We start from the raw sequence: 6,000 nt of genomic DNA, 5'->3' as shown, positions 1-6,000 counted from the left end.
TTATTTGCATTGTCAAGAAAGAATTTATGTGTGCGTTTTATATTCACCAGACTTGCCTCCATGATATCAAAAGTCTATGCAAATTTACTTCCAAGAAGAGATTGGCTTTATTTATGTATAAGCTTTACACAATATCGCAATTAGAGAAGAGGAACGATTGTCAGATTATGAATTTATGGTGTAAAATCATGGTATTTTTAACTATTGAATTGTAATTGAAATAGTATTATTTTTTGAAATTTTTGTAAGTCTACCATTTGTAGTATTAAGGTGTTTCTAAACACCACCCTTTTAAGAGATCATCAATGCCTCATCCATATAGGCTTAAAGTCTAAGCAATGAAACATGCACAACTTGTAGTTTAGTTTATTTAGACTTTTAGCAATGTTTTTTAACACTACATTTTAAGAGCTTCATCACTCCACATTCCAAGAGCTTTATCACTCTACTTTAAAGCTTTGTCACTCTAAGCTTCATCACTCTACTTTTGATTTTTATATAGAATAACCTTCAATGTTTTTTAACACTCTACATTTCAAGTTATTTATCCAAACGTTGTGTTTTATCAATTTGTTTCATGAAATCGTACAAATTGATATGATTTGTAGTGATCTACAGTGCTATTGGCTCAACCTCAATTCCTTAAAGGAATATGTATCTTCTAGGCATGTGTTATTCCAAGCTAACATATGTTGTCATTTGAAAGACATATTTTAAAGCTAATAAACTTAGTTGAGAACTAGCCTTAGTTCCAAGGTTTTAGTGGATGACATGCCATAGTATAATTAGGCATACATATTTAATCATTTTATAAGGTCTTCAACATTAGGCATGATCATACCCCTTCACATCCCAAGTGTATCACCTTCTATGGGATCATGGCTTTATAAGGTCTTCAACCTTAGGCATGATCATACCCCTTCACATCCCAAGTGTATCACCTTCTATGGGATCATGGCTTTATAAGGTCTTCAACCTTAGGCATGATCATAACCCTTCACATCCCAAGTGTTTTCACGTTCTATGGGATCATGGCTTTATTGTAACCAACCGATTCTTGCAATACAATGGAGAATGGCGACCTCTGTGTATGTTCATTACATGCTAATCTTCTTGTTAGGCAGTCTTAACACACTGTGGCGATCCTGCTGGGCCCTTGGCATCTCTGGAGACGTAGGTTGCTGCCGTCTATTTTTTGACGGTAGCATGGAGTGTTGGACGATGGTGCAACCGGACGTTTTTGATGGGCCGACGCTGCAGTCGAGGGGAGGTTGGGTGGGCGTTTGAAGGGGTCGGTAAAGCGCAACACGCACCCGCATGAGCTGGCAACTGGATTCAAAGGAGCTTTGATGGCATCTCATGCATGCAGCGGGCGACGACGACAAGAACCAGAGCAGGTGGAATCCGATCCTCCAAAAGTTGCTGCCAGTGATCAGCTGATCTGGAGCGCAGTGCTCGCAAAACTGGTGGTGGTGGCGGCCGAGGGCGGCGGCATTTTGGTGGAAGCCCAGCGACGTGGAGGAGATCCGGCGATAACTGCTCATATCCGACGCTGAGGTTGGTGGTTCGCTTCGCTAGGGTGGTGGTGATGACAGACTCCACGTAGCGGCGGGCAAGATGATGCGTCACATCTTTAATAAAACATATATGAAGACACTATGGAATAAGCCCACACCAATTCCGGTGCATTTCTGGGAAGGAGAGCATGGAAGGAAAGTTGTTTAAGAAGTAACAAAACTTTTTTTTTTATGGAGTAAGAAAACTCACCATTCATATTTTGTATGTTTTTTGTAAATCTCAAAAAGTATGGCTCCATTTTTGTAATTCTTAATGTGAGATATTTAATGCAAAAAACCTTTACTTTATGACTTTGATCACATGAAGCTTGTTTATAAACGCGATCTAACCTAAACAAATACATATAAGCACTTATGCATTATATATACATAAAAAACATTCTTCCATAAGAATTGGCACAAGATCATTAACTTCTTTCCTATCACTACATTCTAATAACATCTCAGGCTCATCTTCATCTTCACTTGCTACATTCTCCAAGACTACATCATGCATATGTTTTATTGGCTTTTTTAAATTGTCTGCATTAGTTGCACGAAATGCGACTGAGCAAGGCTTTTCCAATGTATGCATATTAGAGAAGACGTACACAAGATCTGTAGCTCTTGATGGCTTTAGTCTATTACATCTCTTTGAATGAATGAAATTAAACACTGACCAGTTTTGTTCACAACTTCTTGAAGATGTGGTCACTACCAGCACACGTGTTGCAACAAATTAAAGTTCAACTACTTCACTTCCAAACTCTCTCCACCACATGGAAGCACACATTTAATTGACGGCTTCAATTTGTGATTGATCATCAAACATTCCCTCATCATACATTGTACATGCACGTCTTTTCCTTGATCACCAGGCAATAGTTTGGCACACGTAGTCTTGAAATCCTTCATCACCTCGGCATTATTAGATTGTTGAAATATTTGATACTTTGGATCCAAGATAAATGTGGTACCATGAATCGATGTATACATCTATATTCAATGACTTTCTGTTATATACGAATAGTCATTGTCCTATCTCTGTTATTGTATATCAACCATGTACATACACATAACAAATGGCTTTATGATAGAGCCGATCTTATCTATATTTCTCCAAAAAATTTAACTTTGCACCAAGACTTTACATCTACATGCTGCCTCACCAAACTTGCCATTTTTTTCTACTACCCCCAGTGCTAAAAATATCGATCTGCCACTATCTTAACTAAGTTGTCTTTGACTTTTATCAAACGTTTTAGTACAAGAAAAAGTGTGGCAAATCGAGTAGCATAAAAAGTCACAAGAAACAAATTTGAATGGCAACGAAACAAGGTATACGTAAATTGATGCTCTTTAATAAATTTGACCACAAAAATTTGCATCCAATAGTGTCTGTTGTACGAAATTAAAATTTCCAATATCTTTTAATAGTAGGTTCAATGTATGTGCGTAGCACACGGAACCCATATAATTTCAGGATGTTTTATCGTCATATTCTCACCTGGTAGCTTGTAGGTTGAAACATTATCTGATGTAGTAGCTGTTACATTTTTGGCCCACCTAATCTTGTAATTAAATGCTCATATTTTTTTCCAATATGAGGGAATCTTCTCTCGTAGAGAAGTAGTAATTGTTTCAAAAAACACAATCCCATGAGGACAAATGCATATAACATTTATCAGTGCATTGATTACTACTCCAACCATAAATAGTAATTGTGCATCCATATGATAGGACATAATCAAACACTTGACATTTTAAAGTTTGCTCCACCTAATCTTTGATTTTTTCTAAATATTCAGTTCGCATTTTATTATAACAAGGAAGTGTGAACCTTGTTTTTGCTGTGGACATGAAGGTAGCTTGAAAGTTAGGATTTTATATCATAATAAAAGGAATTCCACATGGAACAAATATTGCTTGAGTCCACTTTAAGTGAAAATGCAAATTATTTGTTTCTCAAAGCCAACCTTCAAAGCTGCAGTTCCACCAATGTCACATGGCATATCATCTTCTATCACCAAACTGATTTCTCTCACTGATTTTGAGACCCTACACAAGACCCTACCTATATCCTCCACAACCACAAATGATTCTATTTAAAAATCGGCATGAGAAGAAGAAGAAGATAGCTTTCTAGGATCGACTTTCATGCTCTTTAATAAATTTAAAGAATAACATGTGGTGGATTCTAAAATTTATCCACATTTACACCAATACCACATAGATGCTCTTTTATATGAGTTGCACCACTAGTAACCTTGTGACTACAAGATTTACAATGTAACTTGGAAGTAATAGCATTACTTTGTAATTCGATAACATAGTTCCATTCAATTCAATGACCCATGGTTACTGCTGCATAAGACACACATTTACTATTTACAACAATGATCATGCTAAACATCAATAATTTTATTTATGTTAATAATTTTTTGATCTTATGACTTTTTATTATATATGTATATATCTTAAAATTTTAAATTTTAATATATTAAAATCTTTATTATATTTTATATCTTTTTTCTTGTTTAAATTTTTGTAAACTTATCAAAATAAATATTTTAATTTATAAATATGATAAACATATATATATAAATCATCATGTTTTTTCAAGCCAACAATAATAAGAATATAAGTAATATTTAAAAATTTTACTTCTTAAATAATGTAAAAATATTCATTATTGCTTGACTTTAATCATTTATAGAAAGTAAAATTTTAAAATAGCACAAAAAAAATTTCTTCAATTAGTGCTACATCCACACTTCACTTATAAAAATTTCTTCAATATGTGCTACATCCACACTTCACTTATAAATGTAAAATTTCATAGCGAACTAGAATCCATTTTAAGCTTACTTTTCTTCTCACTAACAGATATCTTGCAATCTTTCTATCTTATGATAAAAGGATTGTATCATATGATAGATTCTATCGTACAATATGTGAAGCCTAAAACAAATTTTAGCTAGAATCTTACATGCCACCGAATTGTACATTCAAATAATTAAGAGTCCTATATATGATTCATAGGTTTTGACTAATTCAAATTAATGCAACCTAGTGTATATGTATATATGTATATACATATATACATATATACATATATTTATATGTATATATGTATACATATATACATATAAATATACATATATTTAGTACATGTTTATATATATATATATATATATATATATATAGAGAGAGAGAGAGAGAGAGAGAGAGAGAGAGAGAGAATTTGTTTGAGGACAATGACCCATAAATAAATTGTAAAATAAAAATTAACATAACCTTGTGTACATAAAATTTACACATAACACCGATTAGGTCCAATTTGCTCGCACCCACACGAGTGAGCCCACGCTTCCTCTTGGTGTATTTCAATCATATTACTTGAAATAACTTGTGGGACTCAAAATAACTTCCACTTTTATAAAGATGTTAACTTCAACAAAGGTAGGTTTGCTATATTCAAACTACTCAAAATAAGTATAAACCTTAAACCATATAAGTGTGTACATCTTTTGTAAAATTGAATATGCATAAGGGAGCTTTCACATGTTCAAATAAATGTATCCGCTATCAATAAATATGGATGCCACCCAAAATGAAATAAATGACGCGTTATTCACAAAATCAAATAATATTCCACAGATACACCCAAGTCAAGTGTCCCAAAATCTTCCTAGCCCCATTAAAAATAGAAATAACCATACGAAACTTAATAAATCAAACCGATACAACCCATACTCTTACACATGTATGGAATCACCCATTTATGCACAAAGTAAGTTATGATCACCCAGATTAGAAAGGCATGCCAATCTAAACCATCTAGGAGAATTCATAAATAATGAGAAACGTGAAAATATTAAATTTCATAAATTTAGTCCTCATAACATGCCCTAGGGGTAGGAAGCAATTATTCTCGATTATCATGGAATAAAAAATAATCATGGTCGAGTATGAACATAAGATGCAATTAACAATGGATAGGTAGTGAGGGCATGATCATGGAGCCATTGAATCTCTTCAATGGGGTGGCAAATATACTTTGCTAAATATCTGTGATAAATATTTTCTCTTCTTATTGGTGTCTGCTCATGGCCTAAGATAGTTTTAGGTTATATTATCTAAAAATCTTCATCTAACAATGGAGGGTCATCACATACTGGATATACAAGAAGAGGGCCTCTAAATGGTCTCAATACACTAATCTAAAAAGAGTTATGAAAATGCCAATGGGATGGTATATCCAAATGGAAAGCATTATTATTAATCTTTGTGAGAATCTTGAATGGGCCATAAAATCTAAGACCTAATTTAACTGTTGGGTGTTTCTCTACGCTTTTCAATCTTCTCTTTTCTATGCAAAGCTAAACATAATCACCTTCATGAAAAATTAGTGCCTTACGTCGCTTTTATTGGCTTGGGTTGC

The sequence above is a fragment of the Cibotium barometz genome, chromosome 5 (genome assembly GCF_041138505.1).
Source record: "Cibotium barometz isolate CiBa-2024 chromosome 5, ASM4113850v1, whole genome shotgun sequence".
NCBI classification, from domain to species: domain Eukaryota; kingdom Viridiplantae; phylum Streptophyta; class Polypodiopsida; order Cyatheales; family Cibotiaceae; genus Cibotium; species Cibotium barometz.
This window is presented reverse-complemented; position numbering follows the sequence as displayed.